Source organism: Sciurus vulgaris, assembly GCF_902686455.1.
Source record: "Sciurus vulgaris genome assembly, chromosome: 10".
In the NCBI taxonomy this organism is placed as follows: Eukaryota; Metazoa; Chordata; class Mammalia; order Rodentia; family Sciuridae; genus Sciurus; species Sciurus vulgaris.
The window spans coordinates 42,912,703-42,938,981 of NC_136470.1; the positions used below are offsets into that span (position 1 = coordinate 42,912,703).

General features: G+C 35.2%; 2 pseudogenes across 2 annotated transcripts in view; both read right to left on the reverse strand.

The window, feature by feature from the left end:
* The window catches only part of LOC306670882 (heterogeneous nuclear ribonucleoprotein K-like), a 378,869-nt pseudogene that overhangs the window by 169,207 nt on the left and 183,383 nt on the right, over positions 1 to 26,279 (reverse strand). The gene's annotated exons all lie outside the window — the stretch shown is intronic.
* On the reverse strand, positions 22,614 to 23,312 carry LOC306670903 (cyclin-dependent kinases regulatory subunit 1-like; annotated as a pseudogene). The gene has a single exon. The product of its transcript is annotated as a cyclin-dependent kinases regulatory subunit 1-like (transcript).

Consider the following 26,279-nt stretch of genomic DNA (forward strand, 5'->3'; position numbering starts at 1 on the left):
GTTTGTCCAGCAATTAAAGATTATTTTCTGCTTTGGCATATTTAGATATTTTTATTGAATGCTAGACATCTGTTATGAGGTTTTAAAGTGGATTTTACACACATTCATATTTTATGGTTGATTCAGTAGATGCAAAATAAAAATTACAAACAAATTAGAACCATTTAAAACAGAACTGTCACAATAATTTTTCTTTGTAAGTAAGGACCATTTCACACAAATGCTAATAATTTCACTTTTACACAATGACTTTTTTTTTGCCTAAGGATCCTAATTTTTTTTCTCATGGAAACAATCTTGTAACAACTTTATTTTTCCCCATTTTCTTGTAGTGACACTATAAGACAACCCAGTTCAGGAAAACAGCCCAAAGGATGCTGGCTACTGTCCCTGCTCACTGTTACAAGGATCTCACTACAAGTACAAATTAATAGTTATAGTGACTGCTTTCTCAAAATGACTCGAAAAACTTCTACCTACTTTCAATAGAAATAAGAATAAATTAAGCTTATTTTTTCCATCAAAATTAGACGTTTTAATGCAAGCCAAAAATATTTCATCATTATAGAAATTCAATTAATAATTTGCTTTAGGTTAACATAAAGTTTGTCTGAAAACAACTTATGATATACACATTATACACATACTTTCAAATTCCCAAAGGAATAGTGCAGTTTTAACATTTATTATTTTTTTCGGCGTTCACCTGTTTGAGATTTTTGCACTTCAACTCCCAAGAGATTTACTGCTGGATGCCTGTTTACCTCATTTTTTGTTAATTCTTAGTTCTATTTCAATCAGAGAAGTGTATTAGGCCAAGTATAAAAACTCAGTCATGTAACTTTTTAACATTAAACTATGCTTTCCTACTGCTCAATGAAACTAATCAAGTACATGTTATGACTTGATTTTTTTTTCTGTTTTCTAGAGAATCCCTTTATGTTATGATGTTTTCATGATCCAAATGCATTTCATGAATTGAAGGCATCCAAACAGTCTCTAGCAAGAAAATATATAGCACACAATCTCTTAAAAATGCATACAATAACAGCTGGAATTTATAACAACAAATGAGGGGAAAGATGAAGAAAATATACAAATCATAAGCTTCAAGAAACACATAAATCTTTATGCAGTCTTATCATAACTCAGACAGAATGTTATCCTTTCAAAACCTGCCAGATCACGCCAGACATTATACCCAGTTTTCAAACTCAGGTGCTTTGAAGTTGTTGTCTTTGAAGTCCTCTTAGCATTGGAGTTTTTGGTCACTGCACAGATCACAGCAGTTCAGGCATTTGTTCTATATTGTCCTATTGTTTCCCCGTGTTGGTCATTGCTTCTTCTCCCCTTTAATCAAAAGTACATAACTTTTCTATGATAAATAACCTGAAATTTGCAAGCAGTTTTACATAAAAGTTTGCAATTTATTAAAGATAATGAACTGGACTTAGTAGATGGCAAAAAGATCAAACTTTTTTTCTTTCAAACTATTTTCATTTTAAAACTCTATCTACTTGATTTTTGTTGCCTGAAGGTGAGACTTTTGACCAGAATGTATGTAGTTTTTCTAGTCCGCTTATATTCATTCATTTATTGTCTCATTCAAAAATTAGTTCAAGTGTTTACTGGGTGCCAAACATTATTCTAGGAACTTAGATAAATCAGTAAATATACCCAAGGATTCCTAAGGAGCTTTTATCCTGGTTAATATTAAAAGTGAGTAGTTCTATGAAAATAATCAACAATATAATTTTTTAAATCTCAGAAGATCAAGATTGTGCATAGGAAAAGAAGAGAAGATGGTAGAATGAGGGACATGGTAGGGTGGGTGTACAGGATTATCATTAATTATGATGACTAGAGTAACCTTTATTGAAATGGCAAGATTTACACTAAAAGGAAAGTTTAGCTAAATTGACATCAGAAAGAAGAACATTCCAAAACAGAGCAAAAATCTTAAAACAGGAGCACTTCCTTCCAACATCACAGAAAATAGTGATGTTTCCAGAGTTGGGCTTTTTTATTTTTACATATATTCAAACAACCTTTTGGAAGATTTAAAGGAAGAAAAGATTTCATATATAACAGTAACAAAAAAATATTAATATGCTTATCAATAAAAATATGAGAGCTATTAAAAATAAAAAATTAAAATACCACTGAAAGCAAAAAAATAGCTTTTCTACAAATAGAAGGACCATATTATTGTGTAAATTAATTTGTAAACTTAACAAAATCTCAATGAAAACTTAATAGTTTTAAGCTATATCACCTGATGCTAAATTTAGTGAAAAAAATAAACATAGAAGTGGAACCAGCACTAAAACACATTAAGGCATTTTTAAAAGCCTAAATAATTTAAAGGTATCATACTGGTCTATTAGCAAAACAGAATACCCAGAAGTAAGTATACTCTGATACATATAGAAATTGAATGTATAAAGAGGACATCATCTCAAATCACTGGGGAAAAGAAGTAGTCAATAAATGTTATAGGGATAAGTAAAGTAATATCCCTGCCTTACCTCATATACCATGATAAAGTCCATATGTACCAAAGATATTTAGTGTTGGGTTTTTAATATAACTGAAATGAATATGTAACTTGACTTACCTTTTTTAAGGATAATTCTGTATTCAGGCAAGAGAAGATGGCAATTTAGACCATACAGGTAACAGAGAAGGATATGTTTGAAGATAGAAAGTATCATTTGATATTAGTTGACAGATTTGATGAAGGAAGGAAGGAAGCATTGCTCCAAAGATTTCAGCCTGAAGAACTAGAAGAATAGAAGTGAAGCATGTTTGTAGTAGAAAGGAGGGAAGTGAGAAGATGCGTTTGAGAATGTTTGATATTTAGGAAAGTTTTAAACCTGTTGCATTGTGGATTTCTATTGTGCAACCAGATGGAGATGTGAAAGAGAAAACTGAATACATGAGTCTTAAGTTTAGAAACACTGTCAGCATATAAGTACTAAAGTTATGAGGTTGAATAAAATAACCACGTTAATCACTGGTCTATAACTGTACTCTGAAGCAAACAAGAATAGAGATACAACATGTCAAAATCTCTGGGACACTATGAAGGCTGTTCTAAGAGGAAAGTTCATAGCATTGAGCTCATACATTAAAAGAATTGAAAGACACCAAATAAATAATATAGTATTACATCTCAAGATCATAGAAAAATAAGAAAAAAAAAATCAAAGCTAAAATCAATGGAAGGTAGGACATAATTAAAATCACAGTTGAAATCAATGAAATTGAGATTTAAAAAATAATTTAAAAATCAACAAAATAAAGTTAGTTCTTTGGCAGAATTAACAAAATTGATAAACCCTTAGCCAAGCTAACCAAAAGAGAGAAAAAAACACTCAGATTGTTAAAATCCATGATGAAAAAGGAAATGTCACCACAGAACTACTGAAATACAGAGGATAATCAGAAAACTATTTTGGATCAGAGAAGCTAGAAAATCTTGAAGACATTGACAAATTCCTAGAGACATATAATCTATCCAAATTGAACCAGTAGTGAACCATGAGGATACAGAACATTTAAACAGACCAATTTTGTAAGGAAATTGAAGCAGCATCAAAAACCTACCAAAAAAAAAAAAAAAAAAAAAAAAAAAAAGCCCAACTCCGTAACTTTAAAAACGAGGTCTAGCCAGGCAGCACCGGAGGCTGAGGCAGAAGGATTGAGAGTTCAAAGCCAGCATCAGCAACTTAACAAGGCCCTAAGCAACTCAGTGAGATCCTGTCTCTAAATAAAATATAAAATAGGGCTGGGGATGTGGCTCAGTAGTTGAGTATCCCTGGGTTCAATTCCCCATACCAAAAACTAAATAAATAAAAAATGAAAATAATGTCCAAAATCTAAGTTCTGGACTATGCCAACATTCATGGATCAATTTATGGATTCAACTTGACATGATTGCAGCCATCTTGAGTCATAACTACCATGATTTCCCCAGAGTAACCCAAATCAGTTTTACCCACAGTTTCCCAGAAACTATAAGCAGACAAAAACCATTAGAATGGTCTGTGGAGATTTACCACAGGACACTGGCACCAGGAATGTGCATAACTCTTTGACATTAGCATAAGATAAATTAGGTACAATCTGGCTAAGATGAAGTCACTTTTGTCCTAACCAATTCTTATGTCTCTACCTTCTTACCCACATTATGAGAAATTCACTTGCTCCCACAATGATACTGTCCGCAATTCCCCCAATAAATTCTCCTGTTTGGATCCTAGATTTAACTGCCTTTCTTTCATTACTCTCACATCACCTTGAGAGGATAGTTTTCATATATTAGGACTGCAGTTTTCTTGAATAGTCACATAAAGGAAAAGAAACAGCAAAAGTGACTGAGAATGAACAACTAGCAAGTTAAGAATAAAGTCAATCAAGTTCAGAGTCTTGGAAATAAAATTATATAAGACAAGAGTCTAAATTTCCTTATCTGAAAAAAAAATGATAATGTTATTTTTAAGTGAACTACATTTGAAAAAAACATATATAAATGGAAAAAGTAATATTTTGTTTTGAAAACTGGTGATCCAATTACCAACAAGCAAAACTTTTAAATAGAATGGTCTAGCAGAAATTTTAAAATTATTTACAGCATTATTGTGCTGTCTTCCAAAATTTCAATTTTGATAAAGATATTATCATACCATATAACATGACAATTTTTTAACTGAATTTCAACAGGCTACTGAATTTGAATTGATACTTTTTAGCATCCTCCAACTGCTTTTTTGGTCTTGAAAAGAAGATATTTTGGAGTAAAAAAATTTTTTAGTTTATTCTTAATTCCCTGAAACTTTAGAGACTGTTCCAACATATGTTCAATAGCATATTTATGGCTGTGACTGACTCCAGAAAACTTATTGTATTTAATCCTCTTGTTATTGCCTTTGGGAGTAGTACACAAGTGCATACTTTGAATTTTTCTCTTTAATACTTATGCTAAAAAGACCATAACAAAACTTTGACACAACAATGTTTGCCAAAAGCCAATCAATCATTTTCCAAAGAAGTCTTTTAGGGGAAGTTATACATGAAAACCCTTCCTAAGTGTTTTTTAAATATTAGCACTGGAGCTTTATATTTTTTGAGTCAAAGGCATTCTTAGACCATTTTTTAGTATGAACTTATAGTTGGCAAAGACTTGGTTCTCTCCACCTGACCCATCCTAAACTCAGTGTACCCAAAAATGTCTTGCCAAATCAAGTATTATATAACAAGATATTACAATAACCTATGTAGGTTTACTTTAAAATATTTCTCAAATTAATCCTAATCATTTAAAAGGGATTAATCCTAATCCCTTAAAAAATTCAAACCATAAGTTTATCAAATCAATTTATATTTTAGTCAAATAAAGATTATTTCTTTTAAAAAATCCATCATCATAATTCAAAAAAGTAGTAGCTGCATTTTAATAAAAATAATAAACTAAATATATAATGCAATTGAAACTGCCCAAATTGCTTGGCATAAACATCTCAATCAATTGTCAAACAATTCTTCAATTGAAATGCTATGATACCCATTTCATGGGTAAATGATAATCCCAAGCCAAAAATAATAGATGTAAGTGAATAGTCCCTTTTGTAGAGTCACTGTGATATGTGTAGCCCTAGAAACAGTATCACTCCTGAACTCAATATTTAACATTCATTAAATATTATATATTTATTAAATATCAAGTCATCTATAGAAATTTAGTTATCTGCTCAAGTCTAGATTGATAACATTGTGTTTAAGTGAATTTTATTTGAAAAAACAGATAAATGTAAAATCTACAATGATTTTTTTTTTTTAAGTTGCTGAAGTATTTAAGTGAAATCTTAAATTCTCTTCACTGGCCAGTTTTTCTAGTTGTATTAGTAGTCTCCAAAGGAAAAGAACCAATAAAGGTATATAGAAAGAGGTTTATCTTAAGGAGTTGGTTCATGAGACCTTGACAGTTGTTAACCCCAAAATCTGAAGGGCAGGTCAGTATCATGAAGACCCAGGGGATGGTTGATGCAGTGTTGAGTCCTAAGTGGCAGAGTATCTTCCTTTTCAAGAAATCTCAGTCTTTTCTATTAAATTCTTCAATTGATTCAATAAGGTCTGGTCAGTTATTTTAGAAAGTAGTCTACATTACTCAAAGTATACAGATTTAAATATTAGCAACACCTTAAAAATGCTTTCATAACAATATCTAGATTTGTGTTTGACCAAACAACTGAGCACCACAGTCCAATTAATATATAAAATTAACCACTGGAGTCTAATAACTACAGTTCTCATTTCTGTAACTAGTCACATGGTCATAGCTGAGATTCATATAACTATCTCTTTCTACTATCCATTTAATATTTCTTTTTCCCTCAGCAGGCAACTTTTTTGGTTTTGGCTCTTTACCTGGGAGGGTGATCCAAACCTTCCCTCCAGATGGTTTTAGGCAATTATCTGTCCAACCTCAATCAAGTTGTGGTTTTCTGTTGACTTTAACCACTGGGAATGGTAACATTAAAAGATGTCTTAAAGGACCATGTACATTCCAGATATAATATTTCTTATCTCCTTTGAGAGTGACAATTAAACTCTCTTAGTAATTAGGATCAATCACCCAGCCAATATAGTAAATACTTCCTTTGTTAATGCAGAGTCATCAGGAGTCCAATGTGGCTAAGTAAGTTAACTTCAAGTTCAATTAAATGGTTTCTGTTTCTCCTGGTGAAAGCATTCCTTGCATTGGAGTTAAAATTTCTAGACCTGCAGAGCATAATTCTATGAACATCGGGAGCAAAAATTTTGCTAATGGGTCACTAGGGTTAATAATGAGTGGTGCAGCTCTCAAATCTGTGTATCAATTCCTGGAATCATGTAATGAATAATAAGAGAAATATCTCTATATCTTGGATGCTGATTTAAAATAAGTAACAAGCCAGGCGTGGTGGCACATGCCTGTAATCCCAGCAGCTCAGGAGGCTGAAGCAGGAGGATGGTGAGTTCAAAGCAAGGTCCTAAGCAACTCAGTGAGACACTGTCTCTAAATAAAATACAAAATAGGGCTGGGGATGTAGCTTAGTGGTTGAGTGCCCCTGAGTTTAATCCCTGGTACCCCTCCCCACAAAAAAAATAATAACAATAGTAAAATAAGTAGCAACCCCCCTCAAGAACCTTGCCACAGAAAGATATCGCCCACTACATGGCACAATACTTGAGTCTTCAAAAGGCTATTCTACATTCTCTTAAGTCAGCTGATTCAGAAATGTGTAACACATGGTAGGAAATAGTAAATTTCATGAGCATGCATCTATGGATACATTTCACTTGCTAACAAGTGACCCTTGGTCAGAACACCAAGACACAATTAGGCATTCTGAAAGTCCATAGATAGTACTTTTGTCAGAAACATAACTTGAAAGGAATGCAAATCTATACCCAGAGTGTTTATTCTAATAATAGCTAAATGCTAACCCTTTGCTATGGTTTGGATATGAGTTGTCCCTCAAAAACTCTTGTGTTAATGCAGTAATATGCAGAGGTGAAATGATTAGATTGTGATAGCCATAATCTAATCAGTGGGTTAATTCATTTGATAGGTTAATGATTTGAATGGACTAACCGGACTATAACTATAGGCAGTTGGGATGTGGTTGGAGGAAATAGGTCACTGGGGATAGTTGTTTGGGATTTATATTGCCCTGGCACCTCACATGTGCCCTGTCCCTCCTTCCCATCTCTCTCTGTCTCTCTCCCTCCCTCTGCTAATCAGCCTCTATGAGAGGAAAAGTTTTCCTTCTCCCAGCACTTTCACCATGATGTTTTGCCTCACCTAAGACCCAGGGCAATGGAGTATGAGGCCATCATGGATGGACCCTCTGGAACCATGAACCAAAATAAACTTTTCCTTCTCTGAGTTGTTCTTGTCAGATATTTTGGATACAGGAACAAAAAGCTATCTAACATACTCTTTCATAAGGAAACAGTCCAGTGTAATCACCCTGCCACCATGTATTCAGCTGATCCCCCCAGAGAATATCACCATATCAGTGTTGATCTTTGCTGTTGGCAGGTTAGACCTCAGCAGTGGTGTTGGCCAGGTTATTCTTGGTGAGTCTAAGTTCATGTTGCTGAGCCCATACATAACTACCATTCTTGTCACTATGGAAAATTTGTTCATGAGCTCATTCCATAATAACAGGAGTGATCAGAAAAAAGTGCTCACTACCAAATAGGTCACCCTACTCACTTGATTATTAAAATCTTTCCCCTGTTGAGGTTACCATGTAGTGAGCATTCACATGGAACAAAAATATATTAACATTTTTTTCTCCCACTCAGAAAGATATAGTGATGTACCTCTTTCCCAAAATCTCCTTGTCATCAATTTTCTAATCACATTCCTTTCAAGTCCCTAACCAGTCATCCAAACCATTGACTATGGCCCATGAATATAATAATCCCACATATGGCTATTTCTCCTTGTAAGCAAAACAACCAACCAGGTGCATTACCCAAAATTCTTATCTACTGATATTTCCCTTCCTTGCTGTCCTTCAATGATGTTCTATAAATGTTGTTTAGTGCTGCTATTTCCCCCTTTTGGGTGGTGCCTGAATATCATGTGGAACCATCTGGAAACCAGGTTCTCTTCCTACATCAACTGATGATAGAGAGCTACCCATGGGGCTACAAGTGCACACTAAGAGAGAGAAGGCAGTACAACAGGAGTGGAGACAATGAGCATTCGTGCCATTTCTTCATGTAATTTACATGTGCCTTTGAGCATGCTTAAACTCAACCCTAGGTACATAACCCGCATTTCGTGATCAAGTGTTGTTCTGCATGCTTAACTTTATGGCTTGTTGGCTTAGAAAATATCCAGTTTATGATGGGCAACTCAGGTCACATGGTAACTTGATGGCCCCCCAGTTAAGTGATCTGCCTCTACTAAGGCACATTGCTGAACCAAAAATCATTTCTCAGAAGAAAAGTAGTTATCCACAGATAATGGAAGACTTTGTTCCAAAATATGAATAGTCCACACTATGATTCACTTACAGGGCTCCAAACAAAATCTGAATCTGTCATTAATATGCACCATAGACATATGGGATATGGCTCAAGTGGCAGAGCAGCTAGCAAGGTAGCCTGGCTTTATTGCAGAACCTTCTCTTGTTCTGGAACTTACGCAAAACTAGCAATTTTTTGTTCACTCAGTAAATGGACTTAAGTAACACAATCATATGAGATATATGTGCCTAAAAGATCCAAGGAGATAACATGTAGACATTGCATCCTTTCCTGGTTATAGCTGGGATCTGATGCAAAAACTTATCTTTCACTTTATAAAGGACACCTAAATATATCCCACACCATTGGGGTCCTTTATTAAGGTAAAAGTCTCTGAATTTTTATTGGGTTTTATTTTCCACCTCTGACATCAAAGGTGTTGCCAATAAGTTTAGAGTCTTTGATATTTCTTGCTAAGTCCAATATTAAATTTATTATTGAATGGATCCATATGATATCTTGTAGAAGAAAAGGAAATCAAGGGAAAACCAAAATATGACCTAAGATTGGATGATAGATATACCTATAGATAAGTAGGTTAGTAAAGTTGGCCTTACCAATTAAGAGTGAAGTACTGATAGTCCTTAATAACAGAAATAGAAAAAAAAGTAATTTGCCAAATCGATAACTATATATCAAGTACCAGAGTATTTGTTATTTTTTTTTTCAGTAACAGAATCCATTTACTTAAAGAAATGCCAGAGAAGGATTTTAGAACGTACACAGTTAAAATAATCTGCAAGGTAAAGGATGATATAAGGAGTAAAATCAGAGAGTAAGTATAGGAAGTTAAAAATCACATCAATAAAGAGATGGATTCTGAAGAAATATCAAGTAGAAATCCTTGAAATGAAGAAATCAATAATCCAAACAAAAAACTCAATGGAAAGCATCTCCAACAGACTGGACCACTTGGAAGACAGAGTTTTAGGCAATAAAGAAAAAATACATAATCTTGAAAGTAAAGTTGACTGTGGAGAAAAGATGTTAAGAGACCATGAATAGAGCTTCCAATAAATAGAGAGATTACATGAAAAGACCAAATTTAAGATCTATCAGGATAGATGAAGACTTGGGAATACAAACCAAAGGAGGGCACAATGTTTTCAACAAAATAATATCAGAAAATTTCCCAAATCTAAAGAACAAAATATAAAATCAGATATAAGATGTTTATAGGACTCCAAATATAGAAAAAAACTATAACAGACCCACACCAAGGCACATTATTAGAAGAATGCCAAACATACAGAATAAGGATAGAATTCCAAAATCTGCTAGGAAAAACAACAGGTTACTTGTGTAGTGAAATCAGTCTGGATCTCAGCTGATTTGTTAGGAGGTCTTGGAATAATATATACCAAGCTGTAGAGTAAAATGGATGCCAGCCAAGAATACTATACTCAGCAAAATTAAACTTCAGAATGGGAAATGGAATGGAAACCTTCCATGTGAAACAAAAGTTAGAAGAATTCACAAGTAGAAAGCCTGTACCACAGAACATTTTCAGCAAAATATGTCATGAAGAAGAAATAAAAAACAAAAGTGAAAACCAGCAAATGGAGGAATTGTACTACAATGGCCAATAAAAGGAGAAATTATTTCAAATTAAAAGCCAGAAATAAATCAAAATGAAATGGAATAAAGATCATTTCTCAATAATAACATTGAATGTAAATGGCCTAAACTCATCAATCCAAAGTCATAGACTAGCAGATTGGATTAAAAACACAAGGCTCAACAATATACTTTCTCCAAGAGACTCACCTCATAGGTAAAGGCATCCACAGATTGAAGGTAAAAGAATGGGAAAAAAACATATTCACATGCATCTGTTTTTTTGTTTTGTTTTGTTTTTTTAATTCATTTTTATTGTAAACAAATGGGATACATCTTGTTTCTCTGTAAATGAAGTAGAGGCATACCATTTATGTAATCATACATTTACCTAGGGTAATACTTTTTGATTCATTCTGTTATTTTTTCCCTCCCCCCCACCCCTCTTCTCCCTCTATAGAGTCCCTTCTTCCTCCATGCCTGCCCCCTTCTCACCCCCTAGACACAGCATCATCCGCTTATCAGTGAGATCATTTGTCCTCTGTTTTTTTGAGATTGGCTTATCTTACTTAGCATGATATTTTCCAACTGCATATATTTGTCTGCAAATGCCATAATTTTATTATTCTTTATGGCTGAGTAATATTCCATGTTTTATATATATATATATATAACTATATATAACTATATATATATATATATATATAAAACTATATATATCGCAGTTTCTTTATCCATTCATCAATTGAGGGGAATCTAGGTTGGTTCCACAATCTGGCTATGGTGAATTGAGCAGCTATGAACATTGTTGTGGCTGTATCTCTGTAGTATGCTGATTTTAAGTCCTTTGGGTATAGGCCAAGGAGTGAGATAGCTGGGTCAAATGGTGGTTCCATTCCAAGCTTTCTGAGGAATCCCCATACTGCTTTATAGAGTGGCTGCCCTAATTTGCAACCCCACCAGCAATGTATGAGTGTACCTTTTTCCCCACATCCTCGCCAATACCTATTGTTGCTTGTGTTCTCGATAATCACCATTCTAATTGGGGTGAGAGGAAACCTTAGGGTAGTTTTGATTTGCATTTCTCTTATTACTAAAGATGGTGAACATTTTTTCACACATCTGTTGATTGCTTGTGAAGTGTCTGTTCATTTCCTTAGCCCATTTGTTGATTGGATTATTTGTATTCTGGGTGTAGAGTTTTTTGAGTTCTTTATAGATTATGGAAATTAGTGCTCTATCTGAAGTATGAGTGGCAAAGATGTTCTCCCACTCTGTAGGCTCTCTCTTCACATTGCTAATAGTTTCCTTTGCTGAGAGAAAACTTTTTAGTTTGAATCTATCCCAGTTGTTGATTTTTGCTTTTATTTCTTGTGCTATGGGAGTCCTGTTAAGGAAGTCTGATCCTAAGCCAACAAGTTGAAGGTTTGGAACTACTTTTTCTTCTATAAGATGCAGGGTGTCTGGTCTGATTTCAAGGTCCTTGATCCATTTTGAGTTGAGTTTTGTGCAGGGTGAGAGATAGGGGTTTAATTTCATTCTGTTGCATATGGATTTCCAGTTTTCCCAGCACCATTTGTTGAAGAGGCTATCTTTTCTCCATTGCATATTTTTGGCCCCTATGTCTAGTATAAGAAAATTGTATTTCTTTGGGTTTGTGTCCGTGTCCTCTATTCTGTACCATTGATCTACCTGTCTATTTTGGTACTAATACCATGCCATTTTTGTTACTATTGCTTTGTAGTATAGCTGAAGGTCTGGTATTGCGATACCCCTATTTCATTCTTCTTGCTAAGGATTGCTTTAGTTATTCTGGGTTTCTTATTCTTCTAGATGAATTTCATGATTGCTTGCTCTATTTCTGTAAGGTACATCATTGAGGTTTTAATTGGAATCTGTATAGCACATTTGGTAGTATGGCCATTTTGTCAATATTAGTTCTGCCTATCCAAGAACATGGGAGATCTTTCCATCTTCTAAGGTTTTCTTTAATTTCTTTCTTTAGTGTTCTGTAGTTCTCATTGTAGAGGTCTTTCACCTCTTTTGTCAGATAGATTCCCAAGTATTTTATTTTTTTCGATGCTATTGTGAATGGGGTAGTTTTCCTAATTTCTCTTTCTGAAGATTCATCACTTATATATAAAAATGCATTGGATTTATAAGCATTAATCTTATATCCTGCTACTTTACTGAATTCACTTATGAGTTCTAAAAGTTTTCTGGTGGAATTTTCTGGTTCCTCTAAATATATAATCATGTCATCAGCAAATAGGAATAGTTTGAGTTCTTCTTTTCCTTTTCGTATCCCTTTAATTTCCTTGGTCTATCTAATTGCTCTGGCTAGAGTTTCGAGGACAATGTTGAATAGACATTGTGAAATGTTGAATAGACAATGTGAAAGAGGACATCCCTGTCTTGTTCCCATTTTTAAAGGGAATGGTTTCAGTTTTTCTCCATTTAGAATGATGTTGGCCATGGGCTTAGCATAGATGGCCTTTACAATGTTCAGGTATGTTCCCACTATCCCTATTTTTTCCAGTGTTTTGAACATGAAGGGATGCTGTATTTTATTGAATGCTTTTTCTGCATCTATTGAAATAATCATGTGATTCTTGACTTTAAGTCTATTGATATGGTGAATTACATTTATTGATTTCCAATGTTGAACCAACCTTGCATCTTTGTTCATTAAGGATATTGGTCTGAAATTTTCTTTCCTCGATGTGTCTCTGTCTGGTTTAGGTATCAGGGTGATATTGGCTTCATAGAATAAGTTTGGGAGGGTTCCCTCCTCTTCTATCTCATGAAATACTTTGAGAAGTATTGGAATAAGCTCTTCTTTAAAGGTTTTATAGAACTCGACTGAGAACCCATCTGGTCCCAGGCTTTTCTTTGTTGGTACACTTTTGATGACTTCTATTTCATTACTTGAAATTGATCTATTTAAATTGTCTATGTCCTCCTGGTTCAGTTTAGGTAATTCATATGTCTCTAGAAACCTGTTGATGTCTTTGAGATTTTCTATTTTGTTGGAGTATAGATTTTCAAAATAGCTTCTAATTATTATTGTTATTATTATTATTATTATTATTATTATTTTACATAAGAGGGTTTATTAAGCAAACAGAGTATTTCCCTGCAGGGTAAGAGAGAAAATGAGAAGAACAGAGAAAAGGGCATGTGCTAGAAAGAATGGAAAAGCGAGGAGAAAGAAAGCAAGTGAGTAGGAGAGAGAAAGCATGAGAAAAGATCTCTGTTTTGTATTTCAGTCGTGTCTGTTGTGATATTTCCTTTTTCATTCTGAATTTTAATAATTTGGGTTTTCTCTCCTCTTCTCTTTGTTAGTGTGGCTAAGGGTTTATCAATTTTGTTTATTTTTTCAAAGAACCAACTATTTATTTTGTCAATTTTTTTGATTATTTCTTTTGTTTCAGTTTCATTGATTTCAGCTCTGATTTTAAATATTTCCTGTCTTCTACTACTTTTGGTGTTGCTCTGTTCTTCTTTTTCTAAGACTTTGAACTGTAGTGTTAGGTCGTTCCAATAAATATACATCAAGTACCAGGTTATTTGTTAATTTGCAAGAAACCATATCTAGTATAGTAGTAGCAACTGGAAGCACTACTTTGTTAAGCTTGTGATAATCCATTGTCATTATTCAAGAACTGTTTGTTTTCTCTAGAGACCAAATAGGCAAGTTAAATTGGAAGATAATAAGAACCACTAACTGCATCTCCAAAATCCTTGACAGTGGCACTAATTTCTGCTGTATTGTTTTTAATTTACTATTTCCCTAGGTAGAAGCAGTTCCAGCTGGTTTTTTCCACCGTGGCATACCTTATTTCATAGGTCAAGGAACCAATGCGTGGATTTTACCAGTTGTTAAGTACATCACCCCAAGTATGCATTCTGGAACTAGAGAGGTAATCACAGAATGGATCTGAAGAACCAGTGGTCCACTGTGAAACTGAACAGGAACAAAAAAATAACTTCCATAAGCCAGTACTCTGTCTTGTGGACCACCATGACATATTTTACCCTTGCAATAGGGTCAGTACAGTCAATATCCAGGAAGCTCTGAAATTTTTAATTATTTTATTTTCTTTGACACAGTCACCCTGATTAAAGTCCATACACCCCCTCAAGGAAGACTGGAAGAGTGACTAAGTATAAAATTTTGGCAACATAGCTGAGTCCTCACTTAAGGTTAACTAGCCCCTCCTTACTTGAAGGATTCTGGGTCTGTACCTGGCTCATTTTGGGGGAATTGATTGAGAGAAATTGATTGTTTTTATGATTCAAGTTTGATGTTCTTTACTTCACTCTCCTACTTACCTATGCCAAGTAAATATTTAGGAGACTTCCAGTCTGACCCCACACTTGTTCATGTATTATAGGTGGTAACATACTTAAAGTCTACATACAAAAATGTTAATCACATCTAAAAAATACATTCACAACAACATTAGGAAGAAAATTTGACCAAATCCCTGGGCACCATAACCTCGTCAAGATGATGCACAAAGTTAAACATCATTCTAACCAATGCCTATATTTCTTTCTTTTTTTTGTTTTTCACCTACAGAAACTACATTTTCTTGAAAACTGCAATAGGTCCAACTAAAACAACTAAATATCTCAAATTTTCATTGATTTATGGCCAATGAGATTTCAGGAGAATTCTCTGAATAAAAATTCCAGGAAAGATCTTTAAAAATGTACAGAATCATTTAACATATGATTGTGTCATTTTATTTTACCCTTATTCATGTCAAGAGAACATAAACTATGTTTATGGAGGGTGAGAAGGAGGAGGAAGAACTATCTTCTCAAACATACAATGACAATGTTGAGAATGAATTCTTTACATAAAGCATGGCAGAGAAGAAAAACAGAAGGATTGTGCGTCCCTGAGGTCAAAATGGTGTGACCATACCAGCACTAGACAGTCAAGTTATGTTCCTCTTCAATGTGATGAAATCAAATAATGTTGGGGGTTTTTTTTTGCCTTTTTTAAAAAATTATTATTTAAACAACTGGGATACATATTGTTTCTCTATTTGTACATGGAGTCAAGGCATACCATTTGTGTAATCATAAATTTACATAGGGCAATATTGTTTGATTCATTCTATTATTTTTCCCTTCCCCCCCACCTCTCCCACCCCTCTTTTCCCTCTATACAGTCCTTCCTTCCTCCATTCTTACCACCCTCCTTATCCCTAACCCTAAACCTAACTCTAACCCTAACGCTAATCCCTCCTACACCCCCTTATATGTCGTCATCCGCTTATCAGCAAGATCATTCGTCCTGTAGTTTTTTGAGATTCGCTTATCTCACTTAGCATGATATTCTCCAATTTCATCCATTTGCATGCAAATGCCAAAATTTTATCATTCTTCGTGGCGGAATAATATTCCATTGTATATATATGCCACAGTTTCTTTATCTACTCATCAACTGAAGGGCATCTAGGTTGGTTCCACAATCTGGCTATGGTGAATTGAGCAGCTATGAACATTGATGTGGCTGTATCTCTGTAGTATACTGATTTTAAGCCCTTTTGGGAATAGGCCAAGGAGTGAGATAGCTGGGTCAAATGGTGGGTCCATTCCAAGCTTTCTGAGGAATTTCCATACTGCTTTACAGAGTGGCTGCACTAATTTGCAGCCCCACCAGCAATGTATGAGTGTACCTTTTTCCCCACATCATCACCAACACCTATTGTTGCTTGTGTTCTTGATAATCACCATTCTAATTGGGGTGAGAGGAAACCTTAGGGTAGTTTTGATTTGCATTTCTCTTATTACTAAAGATGGTGAACATTTTTTCACACATCTGTTGATTGCTTGTGAAGTGTCTGTTCATTTCCTTAGCCCATTTGTTGATTGGATTATTTGTATTCTGGGTGTAGAGTTTTTTGAGTTCTTTATAGATTATGGAAATTAGCGCTCTATCTGAAGTATGAGTGGCAAAGATGTTCTCCCACTCTGTAGGCTCTCTCTTCACATTGCTAATAGTTTCCTTTGCTGAGAGAAAACTTTTTAGTTTGAATCTATCCCAGTTGTTGATTCTTGCTTTTATTTCTTGTGCTATGGGAGTCCTGTTAAGGAAGTCTGATCCTAAGCCAACAAGTTGAAGGTTTGGAACTACTTTTTCTTCTATAAGATGCAGGGTGTCTGGTCTGATTTCAAGGTCCTTGATCCATTTTGAGTTGAGTTTTGTGCAGGGTGAGAGATAGGGGTTTAATTTCATTCTGTTGCATATGGTTTTCCAGTTTTCCCAGCATCATTTGTTGAAGAGGCTATCTTTTCTCCATTGCATATTTTTGGCCCCTATGTCTAGTATAAGAAAATTGTATTTCTTTGGGTTTTTGTCCGTGTCCTCTATTCTGTACCATTGATCTACCTGTCTATTTTGGTACTAATACCATGCCATTTTTGTTACTATTGCTTTGTAATAGAGTTGAAGATCTGGTATTGCGATACCCCTGCTTTGCTCTTTCTACTGAGAATTGCTTTAGCTATTCTGTGTTTCTTATTCTTCCAGATGAATTTCATAATTGCTTGCTCTATTTCTGTAAGGTACATCATTGGGATTTTAATTGGAATTGCATTGAATCTGTATAGCACTTTAGGTAGTATGGCCATTTTGTCAATATTAGTTCTGCCTATCGAAGAACATGGGAGATCTTTCCATTTTCTAAGGTTTTCTTTCATTTATTTCTTTAGTGTTGTATAGTTCTCATTGTAGAGGTCTTTCACCTCTTTTGTGAGATTGACTCCCAAGTATTTTATTTTTTTTGATGCTATTGTGAATGGGGTAGTTTTCCTAATTTCTCTTTCTGAAGATTCATCACTTATGTATAAAAATGCATTGGATTTATGAGCATTGATCTTATAACCTGCTACTTTACTGAATTCACTTATGAGTTCTAAGAGTTTTCTGGTGGAATTTCCAGGTTCCTCTAAATATATAATCATGTCATCAGGGAACAGGGATAGTTTGAGTTCTTCTTTTCCAATTCATATCCCTTTAATTTCTCTGGTTGGTCTTATTGCTCTGGCTAGAGTCTCAAGAACAATGTTGAATAGAAGTGGTGAAAGAGGGCATCCCTGCCTTGTTCCAGTTTTAAGGGGGAATGCTTTCAGTTTTTCACCATTTAGAATGATATTGGCCATGGGCTTAGCAAAGATGACCTTTACAATGTTAAGGAATGTTCCCACTACCCCAATTTTTTCTAGTGTTTTGAGCATGAAGGGATGCTGTATTTTATTAAATGCTTTTTCTGTATCTATTAAAATAATCATGTGATTCTTAACTTTTAGTCTGTTGATATGGTGAATGACATTTATTGATTTCCAGATGTTGAACCAACCTTGCATCCATGGGATAAAACCCACTTGATTGTGGTGCACTATCTTTTTAATATATTTTTGTATCCAACTTGCTAAACTTTTGTTGAGAATTTTTGTGTCGATGTTCATTAAGGATATTGGTCTGAAATTTCTTTCCTCGATGTGTTTCTGTCTGGTTTAAGTATCAGGGTGATATTGGCTTCATAGAATGCGTTTGGGAGGGTTCCCTCCTCTTCTATTTCATGGAATACATTGAGGAGTATTGGAATGAGCTCTTCTTTAAAGGTTTTGTAGAACTCAGCTGAGAACCCCTCTGGTCCCGGACTTTTCTTTGTTGGTAGGCTTTTGATGACCTCTTCTATTTCATTGCTTGAAATTGATTTATTTAAGTTGTGTATGTCCTCCTCGTTCAGTTTAGGTAATTCGTATGTCTCTAGAAACTTGTTGATGTCTTCGAAGTTTTCTGTTTTGTTGGAGTATAGATTTTCAAAATAGCTTCTAATTATGTTTTGTATTTCACTTGTGTCTGTTGTGATATTTCCTTGTTCATTCCGAATTTTAGTTATTTGAGTTTTCTCCCTCTTTCTCTTTGTTAGTGTGGCTAAGGGTTTATCAATTTTGTTTATTTTTTCAAAGACCCAACTATTTATTTTGTTAATTTTTCCGATTGTTTCTTTTGTTTCAATTTCGTTGATTTCAGCTCTGATTTTAACTATTTCCTGTCTTCTACTACTTTTGGTGTTGGTCTGCTCTTCTTTTTCTAGGGCTTTGAGCTGTAGTGTTAAGTCATTTATTTGTTGATTTCTACTTCTTTTGTTGAATGTGCCCCATGAAATAAATCTTCCTCTAAGTACTTCTTTCATAGTGTCCCAGAGATTTTGATATGATGTGTCTTTGTTCTCATTTACTTCTAAGAATTTTTTTATTTCCCTCCTGATGTCTTCTGTTATCCATTCATCATATAATTCTGTATTATTTAATCTCCAGGTATTGGAGAAGTTTCTGTTTTTTATTCTGTCATTTATTTCTAATTTCAATCCATTATGATCTGATAGAGTACAAGGTAGTATCTCTATCTTCTTGTATTTGCTAACAGTAGCTTTGTGGCATAAAACATGGTCTATTTTAGAGAAGGATCCATGTGCTGCTGAGAAGAAAGTGTATTCATTCTTTGTTGGATGGTATATTCTATATAAGTCGGTTAAGTCTAAATTGTTGATTGTGTTATTGAGATCTATGGTTTCTTTATTCGATTTTTGTTTGGAAGATCTATCCAGCAGTGAGAGAGGTGTGTTAAAATTGCCTACTATTATTGTGTTGTGGTCTATTTGATTTCTGGAATTGAGAAGGATTTGTTTGACGTACATGGATGAGCCAATGTTCAGGGTGTAGATATTTATGATTGTTATGTCTTGCTGATTTATGCTTCCCTTAAGCAGTATGTAATGTCCTTCTTTATCCCTTCTGACTAGTTTTGGCTTGAAGTCCACATTATCTGAAATGAGGATGGATACTCCAGCTTTTTTGCTGTGTCCGTGTGCATGGTATCTTTTTTCCCATCCTTTCACCTTTAGTCTATGGGTATCTCTTTCTATGAGATGAGTCTCTTGCAGGCAGCATATTGTTGGATTTTTCTTTTTAATCCAATCTGCCAGTCTATGTCTTTTGATTGATGAGTTCAGGCCATTAATATTCAGGGTTATTATTGTGATATAGTTTGTTTTCCCAGTCATTTGACTTATTTTTGTTTTTTTGACATGATTTGGTTTCTCCTTTATTTGGCTATTCCTTTAGGCCAGTTCCTCCCATTGCTGATTTGCATCATTGTTTTTCATCTCTTCCTCATGGAATATTTTGCTGAGAATAATCTCTAATGCCAGCTTTCTTTTTGTAAATTCCTTTAGCTTTTGTTTATCATGGAAGGATCTTATTTCATCGTCAAATCTGAAAGTAAGCTTTGCTGGGTATAAGATTCTCAGTTGGCATCCGTTTTCTTTCAGGGCTTGGTAAATGTTGTTCCAGGCCCTTCTAGCTTTTAGGTTCTGGATTAAAAAATCTGCTGATATTCTTATTGGTTTCCCCCTGAATGTAATTTGATTCTTTTCTCTCACAGCCTTTAAAATTCTGTCTTTATTTTGTATGTTAGGTATTTTCATAATAATGTGCCTTGGTGTGGGTCTGTTGTAATTTTGTATATTTGGATTCCTATAAGCCTCTTGTACTTGGTTTTCCATTTCATTCTTCAGATTTGAGAAATTTTCTGATATTATTTCATTGAATAGATTGTTCATTCCTTTGGTTTGTTTCTCTAAGCCTTCCTCAATCCCAATAATTCTTAAATTTGGCCTTGATATCCCATAATTCTTGTAGATTCTGTTCATGATTTCTTACCATCTTTTCTGTTTGGTCCACTTTGTTTTCAAGATTAAATATTTTGTCTTCAATATCTGAGATTCTGTCTTCCAGGTGTCTATCCTATTGGTTATGCTTTCTATGGAGTTTTTAACTTAGTTTATTGTTTCCTTCATTTCAAGGATTTCTGTTTTTTTTTTTTTTTTTCAGTATCTCTAACTCTTTATTGAAATGATCTCTTGCTTCCCATATTTGCTCTTGTAACTGTTGATTGATGCGATCATTTAATGCCTGCATTTGCTCTTTCATCTCCTCGTTTCCTTCCCTGATTGTTTAAATTATGTACATTCTGAACTCCCTTTCTGACATTTCTTCTGCTGCGCTGTCATTGGGTTTTATTAGTATAGTATCTAGGTTTGTTTGGGACATTTTCTTCCCTTGTTTTCTCATATTGGTCAGATGTCAGTGGGACTCTGAGATATTGCAGATTTCCTCTATTTGCTTATAGTGTCCCTGTAGATTTCCAGTGTATCACCTCCCAGCTTTCAGTAGCCTGAAGTCTTGGAGTAACTTGATAATGCAGTGCTTCCGAAGAAAGCTGCCCCTAGCCCGCTACTGGTTCCAGGGCTTGGAGCTGGCTCTGTGTGGAAAGACTCTCACTGGGGGACCTGCTTCGAGAAGCTGGCTATGTGGGAGGAGCCCACCGCCGGATTGCACAGGGCTGCCTGGGGAAGACTCTAGCTGCCCTGCCCTACTCTGATAAGCCGCCCCTCTCCAGGCCTGCCGCCCAGGCCAAGCTTCACCGGTTGGGGGAGACTCACCCCGTGGTTGTATTTTAGTCCATGTCTCTCAATGCCTCCCCTTCTTGAATCCTGGGTTCTGGAGCGTGAATCCTGCGACTGGAGATGCAGTCACCCTCTAGTCTGCCATCGTGGATTGCCTCTCAAATCATGTTTTGGTTAGCTTATGTAATAAGTCTCTTAATATGCAGTCAACCTATACTAGGCACTTGATAATTTCAGCAATGTCTTTAAGAGTTAATTTTAAAAATATTTTCAGACAATCATTTTCTCTTTTCTTGAAAGCAATGCATAACTACCTTAGAATCAGGGTTTTCTTATAGAAATATATTATAATTTAAATACAGATAATTTTAATATTTTCTTCAAATGGTTGTGAAGATTAGTTATACAAATGCAAAGTTGCCTTTTCAAAAGAAATGCCTTATAAAAAGTTATTAACAATTTCAAATACTTATAGAGGAAACAAGTTAATTGATTTTTGTTCTGCGTCCTTAGTGTACAATTGAACCAGGACTGGGGGTTAAATTTCCAATACTCACCTCAGTGATATCTCCACTACACTAATTTCATAATAATTAAATTCCTTAAGATTGTATATTGTTTAGATAGGTAATAACCAGATGGCTAGATCATAAGGAGGAGGGCACATGAGGGAGAGAAACAGAGAGCCACTGCAATTAAGAAATTAACAACACAGAATTTACTCAGTTTGATTCAATCTGAGATAGAAAAGATCTATTTCCCATGTTTAAAAATGGCCTTAAATAACTATTTTCAACCCAAAAATCAATCTTTGAAATCATGGAGTTTTTCTTTTGGGGAAGGAGAGAGAGTTTATTTTTTTGTTGTTTTTGTTTTTGTGTGTGTGTGTGTGTGTGTGTGTGTGTGTGTGTTAATCTCATAAACTTGAGTGAAGCTGAAGTTCCCTGGAGAAGCCACATTTTTATTAAAGATCTTGCAGACTGTGTGACTTTGACTATGTAGTACATCAGGACATTGTTATTCTGGAGAGATGGAATGTTGCAGATCCAGAGCCAAAATAATCTTGGGCTATCTTAGGACTTTTAGATAAATAGCCACTCACTTCTAACCTTTGTATCTATCCTAACATTCTCATGACTATTAGGTAAACATCTCAGAATATATTGTTAAACAGCAGAACGCTAGCCTCTGCCAACCCTGAAACTAAGAATGCTACAACATCTGATGTCTATGGGAAAGATTTCCCTGCTTTGCCATAGCCCACCTACCTAATGCCTCCACCAATGTGTTTGTTGAATGTACTGATTTATGACTCTGTTCCTGGGTTATCAGAGTTCATGTAACCTCTTCATGAGGAACACATGATTCAGGTAACTTGAATCTATGTTCCCAGGCCCTGGTTTTTCATAGTTGACTCAAAATAAATTATTTCTTCTTCCTTTAAGGCAAAATTATTATTTTTTTAGATTATTAAAACTTCCTCTTTAATCAAGGCTTTTAACATGGAACAGATTTCTCAAATAAAATGGAAAATTTCCAATACTTTGAAACATAAATCCATGTCTCCATACATACAACACTCAGCAGGAAAAAAACAAAACAGCAAGTTCACACAATCCCTGTAACAGCTATGGTCTGATTCTCAGATGCTCCCTCCATCTGCCAAGTGTGTTCTGCTGGATACAGAGCACACTGTGGCTTCTGGGGTCACACCCAGCTGAGGCTGTGGTCCACAGAGCACTCATTTGGCAGGGTGGTGGTGGCTCTATTCCACAAGTAAAGCAGTTACAAGCACATTCAAACATTGTATTGAACATCCTTTAAATATCAAAGTGGAAAACAAGAAGGCAACATAATCATGTTATCAGAAAGATGTCAGAAAGTAAGGACAGCTGTGTAAAGGTTGAGGTTGAAAAGTGGCTTGCCAGCTTCATTTCTTTGGCTTCTTGGGTAGCGGCCGCCGAACAGCAAGATGTGAGGTTCTGGTTCATGGATCATATAACGAACCCATCCCTGACTCTGCTGAACGCCGAGGTTCCTCCATGCAGGCTCAGACACAAAATGAATTTTAGGGACCAATTTGGCTATGTCCTTGGGCAACACAACATGCCAGTATTCCAACTCCTCATCGTCGTTTTTGTCCGAATAGTACATTTGTTTGTGCGACATGATCACTCAGCCTGCGGGCCTCCAGCACCGCAAGCCAACCTCTAAACAACTCCCAGCAGCACACCCAGAATTATTATTTTATGTCAACACATGGAATATAGATCCAGAGCTATTAAAAAAAACGCTGTGGATACTGGTTGTCAATGTAGTTCAAGAAATATCACTTTGTGTGAGGTATTAAAATAAGTGCCATAGGAAGTGTGGTTTTTGAAATAATAGAAGTAGATAGAATTCTAGAGTATGAGAAGTCAACTCATCAAGCTGCTTCATTCCCAAGGATCCTAGATTCCAGAATATTAGAAAGAAGCTATAGGTTCTATCTCACTGACTCATTTCTCATATTTTGCATGATAATTTAATTCCCATGGAAAGCTGTTAGCTTATGTAAACATGAAAATTAGATAAGAAGGTCAAACTGGCATAAAGAAGTCATCACTGAGTAAAAATGAGACAGGAAGATAGATCTCCCATAGGCAGCTAGGATAGGGTCCTTGGAGAAAGACAGGAAGGGAGGGGAATATCACGCCCACCTAAAAAGAGACTTGAGGTCTGAAAGACATCCTGGAACTTGCTACTGCCAGCATTAACCACAACGCCTTCTTCTCACCTACAATACCTGTTTCTGTTCTTCGCAGGTTCAAGCACAGCAGACTTTCCTTAGTTACCCTTGCCCTTACCCTTAGCAACAGCCAACCCCAAGCAGACCCCTACCTGAAATGCTTACTTTTTTCTAATAGACATGTCAAAAACCACAAATCAAGATTCGTTCTCTTAATGTTGTAACTAAGGGGTAGAAAGTATGCACATATGATTGACTTACTAAGCTTGGAACTTGAAGAACTTGATTGATCCATGATAGCATTCCTTACCCCACCAGTCACCTGCACTGGGCCATCAGATATGCCTTTAAAAACCCCTAGACAACAGACACCCCTTGGCATCCCTCTCTTGGGACCCCTCCCCTTCAGGAGCTCTGCTTCCTTTCTATTACTCTAATAAATCCTGTTACTTTGCTCTCACCACTGTGTCCATAAATTTCATTCCTTGAATTCATGAGACAAAGAATCCAACTGCCTAATTCTGTGTTACAAAAGGGTATATAAATAATTCCCCAGGATAAAAATGAAAAGCTACAACAAAATTTTATTTTTTTATTATTATTATTTTGATTCATTGTACACAAATGAGGGTACAACTTTCATTTCTCTGGTTGTGCACAAAGTAGAGTCACACCATTTGTGTAATCATACATGTACGTAGGGTAATGATGTTTGTCTCATTTTATTATTTTTCCTTCCCCCGTACCCCCTCCCCACCTCTCATTTTCGTCTATACAATCCATCCTTGCTCCATTCTTGCCTTACCCTCCCCATTATGTATCATCATCCACTTACCAGAGAAATCATTTGGCCTTTGTTTTTTCCAAAGTTTTTTTCCAGTTTCTTTATCCATTATTCTATTGAAGGGAATCTAGGTTGGTTCCACAATCTAGCTATTGTGAATTGAGCTGCTATAAACATTGATGTGGCTGTGTCTCCATAGTATGCTGATTTTAAGTCCTTGGGGTATAGGTCAAGGAATGGGATAAGTGGATCAAATGGTAATTCCATTCCAACTTTTCTAAGGAACCTCCATACTTCTTTCCAGAGTGGCTGCACCAGTTTACAGCAATCTATGAGTGAACCTTTTTCCCCACATTCTGGACAACACCTATAGTTGCTTGTATTTTTGATAATAGCCATTCTAATTGTGGTGAGATGAAATCTTAGGATAGTTTTGATTTTGCATTTCTCTTTTTATTAAGGATGTTGAACATTTCTTCTTTTATCTGTTGATTGCTTGTAGATCCTCTGTGAAGTGTCTGCTCATTTCCTTAGCCCATTTATTGATTGAGTTATTTGTATTCTTGGTGTAAACTTGTTTGAGTTCTTTAAAGATTCTGGAGATTAGTGCTCTATCTTAAGTGTATTTGGCAAAGATTTTCTCCCACTCAGTAGGCTTGCTCTTCACATTGTTGATTGTTTCCTTTGCTGAGAAAAAACATTTTAGTTTGAATCTGTCTCATATATTGATTCCTGCTTTTATTTCTTGTGCTTTGGGGGTCATGTTAAAGAAATCTGGTTCTAAACCGACATGATGAAGATTTGGACTTACTTTTTCTTCTATCAGGTGCAAGGTCTCTGGTCTAATTCCTAGATTTTATCCATTTTGAATTGAGTTTTATGCAGGATGAGAGTTAGGGTTTAATTTCATTTTGCTACATGTGTGTGTCCAGTTTTCCCAGCACCTTTTTTTGAACAGGCTATCTTTTCTCCATTTTATGTTTTTGGCACCTCTGTCTTAGTATGAGATAACTGTATTTATGTGGGTTTGTCTCTGTGCACTTTATTCTGTACCACTGGACTATCTGTCTATTTGGGGGCCAATACCATGCCATTTTTGTTACTATTTCTCTGTAGTATAGTTGAAGGTCTGATATTGTGATACCCACTGCTTCGCTCTTCCTATTAAGGATTGCTTTGGCTATTCTGGGTCTCTTTTTCTTCCAAATGAATTTCTTGATTGCTTTCTCTATTTCTATTAGGTACATCATTGGAATTTTAATTGGAATTGCATTGAATTTTATAGCACTTTTGATAGTATGGGCATTTTGACAATATTAATTCTGCCTATCCAAGAACATGGGAGATATTTCCATCTATAAGATTTTTATTAATATCTTTCTTAAGTGTTCTGTAGTTTTCATTGTGGAGGCCTTTCACCTCATTTGTTAGATTGATTCCCAAGTTCTTTTGTTTTTTTGTTTTTTTGTTTTTTTTCTTGAGGCTATTATGAATAGGGTAATTTTCCTAATTTCTCTTTCAGAGGATTTATAACTTATGAATAGAAATGCATTAGATTTATGATTGCTGATTTTATATCCTGCTACTTTGCTGAAGTCATTTATGAGTTCTTGAAGTTTTCTGG